The sequence below is a fragment of the Lagenorhynchus albirostris genome, chromosome 3 (assembly GCF_949774975.1).
Source record: "Lagenorhynchus albirostris chromosome 3, mLagAlb1.1, whole genome shotgun sequence".
Lineage (NCBI taxonomy): Eukaryota > Metazoa > Chordata > Mammalia > Artiodactyla > Delphinidae > Lagenorhynchus > Lagenorhynchus albirostris.
This window is the reverse complement of record NC_083097.1, coordinates 167,038,580-167,051,632: the sequence shown is the minus strand read 5'-3', so window position 1 is coordinate 167,051,632 and position 13,053 is coordinate 167,038,580. Positions and strand designations below refer to the sequence as shown.

General features: G+C 53.3%; 1 protein-coding gene across 3 annotated transcripts in view; it reads right to left on the bottom strand.

The window, feature by feature from the left end:
- TINCR (TINCR ubiquitin domain containing) overlaps positions 1–13,053 on the bottom strand; it is a 52,586-nt gene that overhangs the window by 31,665 nt on the left and 7,868 nt on the right. Inside the window, exon 3 of one of the 3 annotated variants that reach the window (XM_060145504.1) lies at positions 3,609–3,784. The exons of the other annotated variants lie outside the window; for them this stretch is intronic. The gene's annotated coding sequence lies outside the window, so the exon portion shown is untranslated. The remainder of the gene's footprint in view (positions 1–3,608; positions 3,785–13,053) is intronic. 3 annotated transcript variants of the gene reach the window in all.

Sequence of the window (13,053 nt, the reverse complement as noted above, 5' to 3'; positions counted from 1 at the left end):
TTGCCTGTTTTCTCTCTCTCCAACTGTTAGCTTTATAAAGATGGGGACTTCTTTCCTTCTGGGCTCCCTGTTCCCTGCTCTGCTTCCAGAGCCTAGAACAGTCCCAGACACTCAATGTGAGATTGTGAATGAATGAATGAATGAACAGGCATCATTCCCATTGGAAGGGCCAGATGGGAAGGCAATTAGAGGCTCCGTCCACTTCAAGAGGCCACTTTAGGAGGTCAGAGCTGAGAGATGTGGGGTCAGAGCCTCCCTCCATTACTGAGATTCTAATTAACTCCGGGGCCGAGAGGGTCGCCCTGCTCAGAGGAATTATAGATAAGTTTCCATCCTAGTGTTTGAGCAGCGGCTCTAACGGGGCGGACAGCGGCTCTTCCTCTCCCCGGACCAGCCAGCTGGCCACGGAGGCAGGCGCCGAACGAGGTCATTTGCATAGGCAGGTAATTGGTTTTGCAAATAAATCTGGTTCTTGAAATTTGTAGATTAGCAATAATATGTCTCCAGATGAGAGAGAAAGGTCATGGATGAATAAAACAACAATTAAACTTTCAGGAGATTATTAAACTAAACAGAAACCTGGCACGGGGCGGCCAAGGGAATAGGGAGCGAGGCGGGGAAGGTGGAAGGGGTCTGGGGTGGGTGGCCTGCAGCCTGGAGCGGCTAACTGATGCCCTCGACTTCCTGCCTCGTGGGAGCACATTCTGTATGTCAGGCTCTGGGCACAGTGGGATGTAGCCACGATAGTTATGAGGATCCCATGTCCCAGTAGAGAAAACTGAGGTCCAAGGCTGCGCAAGGCAGGATTCAATCCCAAGACCAGCTTTGCACTGTCCCAGGTGGCAGTGAGCCTCATCTCACAGTGGAAAGGAAGAGAGAGGGTGGACCCCTCCTCTGCTGCCTCTTGGCTGTGTGACGAGGACCATCCCTTCCCCCGACCTGTGCCTCAGTCTTTCCACACCTCTAAAATTGGGGCTGAGAGAATTTTATGTGTGATTTTTAATTTGCAAATATTTTTGTACTTGTGTGGGCAATTAAATGTGGCACAGCTGCTAATGGACCGGGCACTGTGCCTGGAATGATGGGGGCGCCCCTCTGGTCATCCTGGGCTCCTGGCTGCAAGCAGCAATCATGTGCTGCAGGAAACATAAGCAGAACTGAAATTTATAGATAACTCTCCGGGTGGAAGGGAAAGTTGGAGAAAGAGGGTCAGTCAGATAGAGAGGAAACGGAAACTCGGCAGGTGACACAACCGTATTTTGCCACCCACTAGCTTGTGACCTTGGGTGAATCACCTTTCCTCCTCGAGACCTCAGTTTCCAGAGCTCTAAAAGAGGGAATCATTGTGCCTGCTTTATTTATTCGATGTAGTCATTCAAAATATTTCCTGAGCCCTGAATGAGCACCAGGCACTGTCCTAGGCACCAGGAATGCAGCTGCAAGCGAAACAGGCAGAAATCTCTGCCCTGGTTGAGCTCAAAGCCTAATGAGGGAGACAGGCAATGAGCAAATAAATCAGTAAAGTCTATAGGGCTTTACAGAGTGCTAAGTGCTAGAAAGGAAATTAGGGCAGGGAAGGCATTGGGAAGGAACAACAATTGAGGAGGGAGGGCAGGTTGCAATTTTAAACAAGATGTTCAAGGAAAGCCTCTGAGAAGGTGAGATTTAAGCAGAAATCTGAATGGGGGTGAGGGAGGGAGAGACCTGGGGGAAGAGCATTCCAAGCAGAGGGAACAGCACGTGCAAAGGCCCTGGGGCAGGATTGTGCCTGGCTGGCGTGTTGGAGGAACAGCGATATCTGTGTGTCTGGAGCACAGTAAGTGAGGGGGACAGAGGGAGGAGGTGAGGGCAGGGAGGGAAAGGGGCCGGAGACCTGAAGGTCTCCTTGTCCAAAGGGCATCTCCCTGCTAGGGTTGCCTCAACAGTGACAAATGTTCACTCCTTCTTCCCAACCCATTTGGTGGAAGAGGTTACGGGCTGGTCCCCAAATTTCATGCTCTATTTTCTCCTTTAGAAATAGAACCTAGGGCTTCCCTGGTGGCACAGTGGTTGACAATCTGCCTGCTAATGCAGGGGACACGGGTTCAAGCCCTGGTCTGGGAGGATCCCACATGCCGCGGAGCAACTAGGCCCGTGAGCCACAACTACTGATCCTGCGCATCTGGAGCCTGTGCTCCACAACAAGAGAGGCCGTGATAGTGAGAGGCCCGTGCACCATGATGAAGAGTGGCCCCCACTTGCCACAAGTAGAGAAAGCCCTCGCACAGAAACGAAGACCCAACACAGCAAAAATAAATAAATTAATTAATAAACTCCTACCCCCAAAATAAAATAAATAAATAAATAAATAAAAAGAAATAGAACCTGCCCAGGTAAAGACTACATTTCCCAGCTGCCCTTGAAGCTCAATGTGACCATCTGATTATGTGATGGACAATAGGATGTGAGCATAAATGATGCATGTAACTTCCAGGTTGTAACCTCAGAAGACAAGGATAGGCCCTCCTCTACCCCTTCTCCCCTTCCCCCTCTGCCCTCATCTGGAAGGTGGCTGTGATGGCAGGGGCTAGAGCAGCCATTACGTTCCAAAAGATGGAAGTTTGGCTGAGGAGGTAGAACACCAATAGAAGCCTGGATCCCTAGTGATTGTGGAGCCACCACTGCAACCTGGGCTGATGTCCAGACTGTGCAGACAGGCATCATATAAGCCATGGCTTCCTCTTTTAAGTCATAGTCATGGTTCCATAGATCTCAAATAATCACAAGTTTTGAGCACTGTCACTACCCACATTGCATTCCCCAGACTTCCTCTCTTCTCTGCTAACACTCCTCTGCTGCAAATTGCCCTTCACTCCCCCTCCTCCTCCCCATTTCCCTCTGACTCTGCTCTTGGCCTCACTGCTCTTGCTATAACCAAGCTGTGTCATAACAAATGAGCCACCTTGTGGCCAGCCTGAAAACTGTCTTTCTTGGCTCTGGAAATCCTGCCCATCTGAGGCTGCCCACTGGCTCTCCAATAGACTTAGTTTTATTCCAAGATATTTTCATGGATGTCTATCTTCCCCCACATCCTCCTCCCCTTCTATCTCCCTCTCTCTTCCAAATTATGGCAACGCCACCAGAGCTTTTGACCTCTAAGTCCCATGTGTATGGCAATTTTGTAAGGCAAAAGGAGACCAGGGGCTTCCCTGGTGGTTCAGTGGCTGGGAGTCCGCCTGCCGATGCAGGGGACATGGGCTCGTGCCCTGGTCCGGGAAGATCCCACATGACGCGGAGCGGCTGGGCCCGTGAGCCATGGCCGCTGAGCCTGTGCGTCCGGAGCCTGTGCTCCGCAGCGGGAGAGGCCACAGCAGTGAGAGGCCTGCGTACCGCAAAAAAAAAAAAAGAAAGAAAGAAAGAAAAAGGAGACCAGAGAGTGTGAGTGACCTGGCTGGGTCACACAGCCTGCATATCCTGTCCAAAGGAAACAGAAGAGTGAGAGAGGATGGACCACTGACCTTCTGGCCTGGGAAGAGAGGACAGTGGGAACCCACTGAGTTGTTCACCCAGGAAACGCCTCTATCAGAGCTGGCTAATCTCATTCCCCCATTTATTCCACAAACACTTACCGGGCAACTGCTGTGTGCCAGGTCCTATTTCAGATACCGGGACCAAAACATGCTCATCCTCTCCCTCTCAGCACTCAGAGGTTAGTGTCAGAGCTGTGATGGAGGAGCTCAGAAGAGGCTCCTGAGCTGGGCTGGAGCCTCAGGCTTTCTGGAGGAGGTGATGTGTAAGCTGAGATCTGAAAGATGAACAGGGGAAGGCAGGGTGACCCACATGAAGGAAACAGCAGAAACAAAGGCTCAGAGTCGGGGTGTGCTGGGTTTGAGTCCCTGGGAGCAGCCAGAGCAGGGGAAGATAAAGTCAGGGAGGCAATGGGGGTGAAAGGCTGGGGACTTCAGGCCAAGGGCAATGGGGAGCCAAGGAAGGATTTAGAGCGGGGGAGGAGTGAAATCAGATTTGCCGTTGACGAAGGTCCCAGGGAGGAGGGCCAGGAGGGGCCAAGCCCGGTGGCCGGTCCAGGCCGGAGGGGTTGCAGGACCGGCCGCCCCTCCCCCACCACATCCCCCAGCAGCCTCGCTACGCCCGGACTCGAGCAGGAAGGAGAGCCGGGAGGGGGTACCTGGCAGCCAAAAGCCCAGCGGCTAATGAACCCGGTGCTGCGCGGGCTATTTTTAGCAGCCGCTCCTCTGGACGCCTAATCGCTCTGGCCGGCTCCAGCCTGGCTGCCATGGAAACGCACAGCGCCGCAGCGGGGAGCTCGGTCCCAGATCCCGGACTGCGCTGCCCGCCCCCAGCCGCGGCCCAGGACGCCGGCGCTGCCACCGCCGGGAGGGGCCCTGCCTGCCCTCCCGCACCGCCGCTGTGTGACCCGGGGACACCTCTGCCCGTCCCTGGGCCTTCGAGGGTGAGGGGGGTCAGCGCGGGCTCTGGAGGCTGAGCCCCAGGTTCAAACGCCCGCTGAGCCAGCGGTGCGAGGCACGACCTCAGGCTTATCTTGCAACCTTGGCTTCTCATGTTTAAAACGGGTCCCCCCTCATATGACTGCGGGACTGGGATGCCTGGAGCTTGAAGCTCAGCGCCTGGCCCCAGTGCCTTCAGCAACGCATTGAGCACCTACTGTATGCCAAGCATTGCCCTAAGCTTTCCATGCATTCATTTTATGTATTTAATCCAGAGGCATTTTGTAGATTGCCTTTTTTTTTTTTTTTTTTTTTTTGCGGTACGCGGGCCTCTCACTGTTGTGGCCTCTCCCGTTGCGGAGCACAGGTTCCGGACACGCAGGCTCAGCTGCCGTGGCTCACGGGCCCAGCCGCTCCGCGGCACGTGGGATCCTCCCGGACCGGGGCACGAACCCGCGTCCCCTGCATCGGCAGGCGATCTCTCAACCACTGCGCCACCAGGGAAGCCCCTAGATTGCCTTTTGCAGATGGGGCCAGTTGCTACAGAGAGGTTAAGTGGTCTGCCTAAGGTTACACAGCATGCGCATGCTGGAGCCAGGATTTGAACCCAGGCCAGTTGGCTCTGGAATTCCAGTGCTAAACCACTCGTCGAAATGCACATATATTTAAACTGGAATGTGGAGGGGGTCGTGCTTATCCCCCAAGGAGGCTTCATGAATGGTGGCTTCTCAAGCAGTGGGGGGACCTGGTTTCACCACCAACCTCGCTGGATGGGAAGCCAGGGGTGAGAGGCTTCACTCTCCCAGGGGACAAATGGGGACACTGTGGCACAGGCGGGGGCAGCAGGTGGTCGGATGCTGAGCCCTGCAGCCCAGGTGTCTCCCACCCACCGGGAAGAGATTTTTTGGAGGATTGTGGGCATGTGGCCCAGGGCAGCCTGCCAGCGACTGACACCCAAAGCTATTTCGGGCCATGTAGCTCAGACAAGTTGTTGGGGATTGGCTGGGTGTCAGGAAGGAGGTGTCCAAGCTGGGGAGGGGAGAACAAAGCCCCGACCTGGGCCAGGACAGGGGGATGAAGTGGGGGAGCGGGAAAGTGGACAAGGGCATGCCGCCTGGCCTCTCCATGCTTCAGTGTCCCCATCTGTAAACTAGGCATTGACCATCACAATCCCCACCTCCTAGGGGCTGTCAGGATGATCAGATCATACAGTGCAGGGTCCCATCCATCTGTATTTAATATTTGGATGTCTTCTTCCATGTGGATTTTTTTTTACATTGGTTTGGATTCTTTTTTTTTTTTAAGATTTATTATTTATTTTTTAATTTATTTTATTTATTTTTGGCTGCATCGGGTCTTAGTTGCAGTACGCGGGACCTTCGTTGAGGCATGTGGGATCTTTTGTTGTGGCGCATGGGCTTCTCTCTAGTTGTGGCTTTTCTCTTCTCTAGTTGTGGTGCACAGGCTCCAGGGCACGTGGGCTCTGTAGTTGTGGCACATGGGCCTAGTTGCTCCACAGCATGTGGGATCTTAGTTCCCTGACCAGGGATCGAACCCACGTCCCCTGCATTGTAAGGCGGATTCTTTACCACTGGACCACAGGGAAGTCCCAGTTTGGATTCTTTAAAATATGACAACCTTAGAAATGCATTCAAATATACAGTAGGTACAGGCAAATACTATTTGACTCCACTTATACCAGTTACGTAGAATAGTCAAATTCACAGTCAGAAAGTACATTGGTAGGGCTTCCCTGGTGGCGCAGTGATTAAGAATCTGCCTGCCAATGCAGGGTACATGGGTTTGAGCCCTGGTCCGGGAAGATCCCACATGCCGTGGAACAACTAAACCCACGCGCTACAACTACTGAGACTGCACTCCAGGGCCCGTGAGCCACAACTACTGAAGCGCAAGTGCCTAGAGCCTGTGCACCACAACGAAGAGTAGCTCCCGCTTTCCGCAACTAGAGAAAGCCCTCACGCAGCAAGGAAGACCCAACACAGCCAAAAATAAATTAATTAGTTTTTTTTTAAAAAAGAAAATACATTGGTGGGTGTGGGGGGGGAGGAGAATGGGAACAGTGTTTCACGGGGACAGATTTTCAGTTTAGAAAAGTGAAAAACTCGGGAGATGGGTGATGGTGAGAGTTGCACAACAATGTGAATGTACTTAGTGCCACTGAACTGTACGGTTAAATATGGTTAAAATAATGTTTTATATTATGTGATTTTTACCACAATAAAAAAACATTTTAAAAATATGACTTAAAATGGTATTTACCTCTTGCATCTGTGGGCGTCTCCTCAAGTTTTGCATCGGAGGCGAGCGAGGCGTTAATCTCCGTCCGGTGACAATCGTGCAAGTTGCTCAGAACTGTTCCGGGCATATGGTAAGCACCCAAGGACACTGGCAAAGAATGTGGCTAACGTTTACGGAGGGCCGAATGCTACAAACAGTGAGGAAGGTCACATGATCTCAGTGTGGGTTATTACCTATCGTTAGGTACCAGCCGGCTCTGTCCTGGGACCTTAGGCTTTGGTGGGTCCACCCGGAAGGTGATGTAACAGCCTGTAGCAACCCAGATAGTGGTATCAATCCTGATCCGTGGGACTGAAGGAGGGAGGGAAGGAACCATCCTGATGCTTGCTCACAGCTGCCCTGAGCTGGAATCCCCATTCTTCCCACCGCCCTGCCAGGCCCTGTGCCCGCCTTTCCGCCATGAGCGCCGCCTCCGTCCTCCTCCGGGCATGCACCCTAGCAGGAGGTTCAGGAGGGCTGGCTTAGCTGCCTAGAGCTGGGGCCAACAGCGGGTCACAAGCCCCCGTCCCCCCACCCTTCCCCAGTCACCCTGGCTGGCAGGAAGGGCTGGGGAGGGTAGGCCAAGGTTACCACGCCCCTCCCCCAGCCTGGCTATAATTAGCCCCAAGATGAATTAAACATGAGGCCGGCCCATCTCGGGCCGCGGCATCCCTCTGACTCTATAATTGTTCCCAGGCAGCCGGCAGAGGGCTGGGCTGCTGTGTGAAGCTGGGGGGTGGGGGGAGACACATACCACCCACAAGCACCGGCTGTGGTCCACGGGGTGTGCGGTGTCAGCCGCAGGTGTGTGTGTGTGCCCACGAGTGTGTCCTGAGTGCTAACCGGACTGAGGGCAGCAGTGGCCCTTGGGTCTCAAGAAGGCTGGAGGCTCAGGAGACCCAGCTGAAGGGGTGAAGCTGTCAGGCCTGGATCATTAAAGCTGCCGCCTGGCATTGTGCCTTCCTGGGAGTCATTACTCCAGTTTCCTGTTAACACACCTGAGTTTCCACCATTAAGACTTCTATCAACCACTCACGTCTTCATGAGCATGAAAAGCTCCCCAGGGCAGAGCTCTGGAAGAAGGGGAGGAGACTCACCTGGATGTGAGCCTTATGAGGTCGAGAGACCTCAGGCCCGCTCCTTCCTCTCTGGACCCCAGTCTTCCCATCTGCGTAATGGACCTATGGTAGCCAGAGGACGCCTTGGGGTAGGGGAATGGGTGTCAGGCTCTCACTTTGGGGTTCGCCTCTCCTAGCCTCAGCCTTGCACCGGTTAAATTAATTCCTTAGACCCTGGACCCCAGGAAATGGTGAAATGTCCCCAAAGGCCAGCCAAAAAGACATGGGCTCCTTTAAGTATTTCTGCAGCAGGAGAGGGAGGTGGGTGATGGGGACAAGGCAGAAGGGGTAGGAGCCTCAGTGTCCCCAGTCTGAGGACACACCCTCCCTCTACCCCACTGTGCCCCATCTCTCTCTCTCTCTTTTTTTTTTTTTCTCACCGCATGGCATGCCGGATCTTAGTTCCCTGACCAGGTATCGAACCCATGCTCCCTGCAGTGGAAGTGCAGAATCTTAACCACTAGACCGCCAGGGAAGTCCCACTGTGCCCCATCTCTCTGCCCCTCGCCCCCCAACCACTCATTCCAGCCTGCCCACTTTTGCCTGGGCCATGGCAACAGCTGTGAGCACTGAGTACGTACTGAGTGTTTACATACTCTTCTTAGCTCGTCTTCTCCTCACAATAGCTCTGGGGGGGGGTGAGCTATCAGCACCCCCATTTTGCAAGAGCTTTCTGACACTAGGATCTGTGCTCTGGGGCCCCACGGAATACCCCAGAATGGGTTCCCCCACCAGCCCTGCCATGATCTGGCCCTTCCCACCTTCCATCCAGATTCATCTTCCATTTTGATGAGGGGCCCATCCCCAGCTCCACCGCCAGGACCAGCCATATGACCTCGGCAAGGCCAGTTCGCCCCTTGGTGACTCAGTTTCCCATCTGCACAGTGTGGGGCAGTGGACACAGGAATCAGTTCATGACAGAGCATTGGAGTTTGTCCCCTCTCTGCTGTGTGACTCAGGTCACTGGCTCTCTCCCAGCCTCAGTTTCCTCCCCTGTAAAATGGGAGGATAATACTAGTGCTTGGAGGTGAGAGGAGAAACCAAAGAGCCCATGAGTGTCCTCCCGTGACTGATATCCTACCCGAGCTGGGCTATGCAGGATCCAAAGAGCCAGTGCTGGAGATGCCCCCAAGCTGGGAGACACAGAGACCTTCCAGCCCGAGCAATCAGACTGGGGAGGAGACTGTGGGGGAGCCTGTGGTGGGATGGGTGGGTGAAGCCTCAATTTAGGGGTTCACAAAGAAAACCTCCTGCAGACATGTGCCCCTGAGTTTTGAAAACTGAGGCGGATTCACACATACGAAGGAGGGGCGTTTCTGGTGGGAGGGTAAAAAAAAAGCCAAGGTAAATGTTTGGAGGCAGAAAGCAAAAAGTAACAAGATCTGGGCTCAACTGGAACCCAAAGTGGCTCACAGAAGAGCCTGTCGGGGCTTTGCAGGACAAGATCTCAAGTCAGAACCCACTCTGGGTTGTTCTGTGGGGTCCCAGAGCACAGATCCTAGTGTCAGAAAGCTCTTGCAAAATGGGGGTGCTGATAGCTTGCACCCCCCCAGAGATGTTGTGAGAAGATGAGCTAAGAAGAGTGCGTAAACGCTCAGCACATACTCATTGCTCACAGCTGTTGCCATGGTTCCAAACAGAACCGCGTAGATCATTTTTTAACAGTTATATAGTTACTTCATTGTATAGCTCCCCAAATTTATATACCATCTACTCTGCGCAGAAAATATGTATCTGGGTTTTCATGGTAGGATATAAAGTTGCATTTTTTTAATAAATATATTTTCTTGGAAAAGCATGAGGAGGAGGTTTAGAGAAAAATGATGGAGAGAATGAGGGAAGCCTGGAGCTGGGAGCCACTCGGGTAATAGATTTCTCAGCCTGTTCCTGGGCCTAGTAATTAATCCTGAGGGGCTAATTAAGTTCGGGCTTCTGCTCCAGCCACTCAGTGATCTCCCTCCTGGCCTTCCCTCTCCCCGGGGGGAGGGCCAGCTTGGCCCACCCCTGCCAGGGTCTCCCTCCTGCATCACTGCTAGGCCCCCAGATCCCTGGGCTTAATTATCTGGAATGAAGGTTTAATCAGAGGCCTTTACTGCAGGGAGGGGAGGCTGGGCAGGAGGAACGGCCTCCCAGGTGCAGCAGCGCCTGAAATAGGGTGAGGTGAGGGTGGAGCCAGTGCAGGGGTCAGAGCCTGTCAATATTTAACACTTAGATACTTTGTTCATTGCAGATGTTTTTGCATTCATTGGGAGTTTTTTCAAATGTTGCATTAAAATAGTATTTATCCGAATGACTGAATTTGGCAGTGCCTCCAAAGTTTTTTTTTTCCCCCAGTTTTACTGAGAAATAATTGACGTACATCCATGCATAAGTTTAAGGCCATGATGGTTTGATTTACACATACTGTAAAAGGATTATTGCAATAGGTTCAGCTCACATCCATCTTCTCGTATAGATACAATAAAAAGAAAAGAATAAAGGGGAAACATTTTTTCTCCTTGTGATGAGAACTCTTCTAGGATTTACTCTCTCTCTCTCTTTTTTTTTTTTTTCTTTTTTTCTTTTTCTCTCTCTTTTTTTCCAACCGTGTTGCACAGCTTGTGGGATCTTAGTTCCCTGACCAGGAATCGAACCCGGGCCCCCTCAGTGGAAGCACGGAGTCTTAACCACTAGACCGCTAGGGAAGTTCTAGCTTTTACTCTCTTAACAGCTTTCCTATATATTCTACAGCAGTGTTAGCTGCAGTCATCATGTACATTACATCCCTGGTACTTATTTTTCTTATAACCGGAAGTTTGTATCTTCTGACCACCTTCCTCCAAGCCCCCTAAGTTTTGTGCGAAGGCCAGTGCCTTGCTCTCCTCACCCTAATCCCAGTCGTGACTGTTGCATGGAGCCAGCAGCTCCTACCCATCCTGAGCTCATGTGAGGCTCACCACTGTGAGAGAGTGGTCTACTATTGCACCGATTTTACAGATGAGAAACTGAGGCCCAGAAGGGCAAGTCATTAGCTTCAGTTCACTCAGCTAAGGGTAGGCGGAGGCATGATTCAAATCCTTGACTCCTGGGTGGGGTCATCGCCTGTCTGGGATCCAGAGACCGTGCGACCAGCCTTCCCCTCAGAGCTTTCGCTCTTGCAAAAACCCACCACATTCCATCCGTCTAGGAGGAAAAGCCCATGTCCTCCCCACAAGGTCCTGCACGACCTGCCCCTATCCCCTCCCTGCCCTCCCCTCCTCCCTCTCCCCACCCCCTCACTCTGCTCCAGACACATGGGCCTCCTCACTGTTCCTCCAACACGCCAGGCACGACCCTGCCTCAGGGCCTTTGCACTGGATGTTCCCTCTACCTGGAACTCTCTTCCGCCATCATCACTCACCTGGACCAGCGCAGTTGCCTCTACCCTTGGTCCCCTGGCTCCCAAACTCACCCCCCACAGCCTGCCCTCCAAGAAGCGGCCACCAGAGAGCGCCCGTGAGCGCCTGAGTCAGGCCCCGCCCCTCCTCTGCCCACAGCCCTTCAGGGCTCCCACCTCCCTCGCGGTAAAAGCCCAAGTCCTCCCCTCCGCCCACAAGGTCCTGCGCGACCTGCCCCCGCGGGCAATGAGATCCATGGAAGGCTGTGGCCTTCCAAAGTGGCCCAGCAGAGCCAGGCTTTGAACTCAGCTCCATCTGGCTCCAGTGCCTTCTGGGCTTCTCCCCTCAGCCAGCTGCCTCCCAACCTCTAATAAACTCCTGAGAAGTGCTGGGCAGACGTGGCAGTGAGGACACTCTTTATCTGTCCAGATCAGGCCAGCTCGGCGCAGCAGTCAATAATTAATTCTGAATTTCCCCCATTTATCAAAGCGGCAGGAGCCAGAGTGCCTGGAATCCCAATTCCGAGGCTCTGTGCCCCGTGGCCACCTGGAGCTGGACACAGTGGTGACAGAAACCGGGGCGGGGGACCCTGAGGGAGTCTGGGAAGGGAGGGAATCCCTGGCTCCCACTCCCTTACTCTGGGTTATTAAATACTGTGCGATCCATCAGTGATCAGACCAGACCTCACCCCAGCCTTCATTCACGGTGCCCAGAGGCTAGTGGGGAAAATAATACATTGAATGAATAATAATATAAATAATTAATGCTACAAAGGAATAGAACAGGATACTGTGTGAATGCAAGACGGAGGGAACGAAAAAAAAAAAAAAGACAGAGGGAACGTGGTTGTTTAGAGCCTCCCCAAGGAAGTGACATTGAACCTGCAAATCGGAGGATGAAAGATAAGGGGTGGGGAGAGGGTCCTCCAAATGTAGACACAGCACATGCAAAGGCCCTATGGCTGGAAAGAGTTTCTCCCACTTGGGGCCCGGCAAGGGGTTAAGTGGGTCTGGAGCTCAGAGCACAAGTGTGAAGTCAGTGCCAGGCCTAGAGCCATCATGGTGAGGCCAGCAGCCTTCAGTGGATAGCCAGGGGCCATCAGGGGAAGAGGCAGGAAGTTTCTCTGATGACCTGGGGGATGGCAGTGAGGCTGCTTCCACCCAAGGTAAGTCAGACAGCAGCCTGGGCAGGCGACTCCAATTTTTTTTTTTTTTGGCTGCATTGGATCTTCGTTGCTGCATGTGGGCTTTCTCTAATTGCGGTGAGCGGGGGCTACTCTTCGTCGCGGTGCGCGGGCTTCTCATGGCGGTGTCTTCTCTTGTTGCGGAGCATGGGCTCTAGGTGCGCAGGCTTCAGTAGTTGTGGCACGCGGGCTCCAGAGTGCAGGCTCAGTAGTTGTGGCGCACGGGCTTAGTTGCTCCGCAGCACGTGGGATCTTCCCGGACCAGGGCTCGAACCCGTGTGCCCTGAATTGGCAGGTGGATTCTTAACCACTGCGCCACCAGGGAAGCCTGATTCTGATTTTTTGTTTTCTTTTTTCTTACAACTGTTTTCCCCTCGGAGGATTCTTTCAAACCCATTTGGGTGGGGGGATGAGCCAGGATTTCTCTGCCAACAAACTGCCTAGGCCTTGCAAGCAGCTTCTGGCCCAGCCACCTTAAACACCTCCCTCCTTGGGTAGGTGGGGAAACTGAGGCCCAGAGAGGGACAAGAACCACCCGAGGTCATTCAGAAGAGTGTAGGCCGAGCCCAGAGGAGAGGTTTCCAGGATCCTAGGAGCAGCCCCCCACCCTGCAGCTTCTGTCTCTTCTGCTGGACCTCAAGCCCCATGAGGGC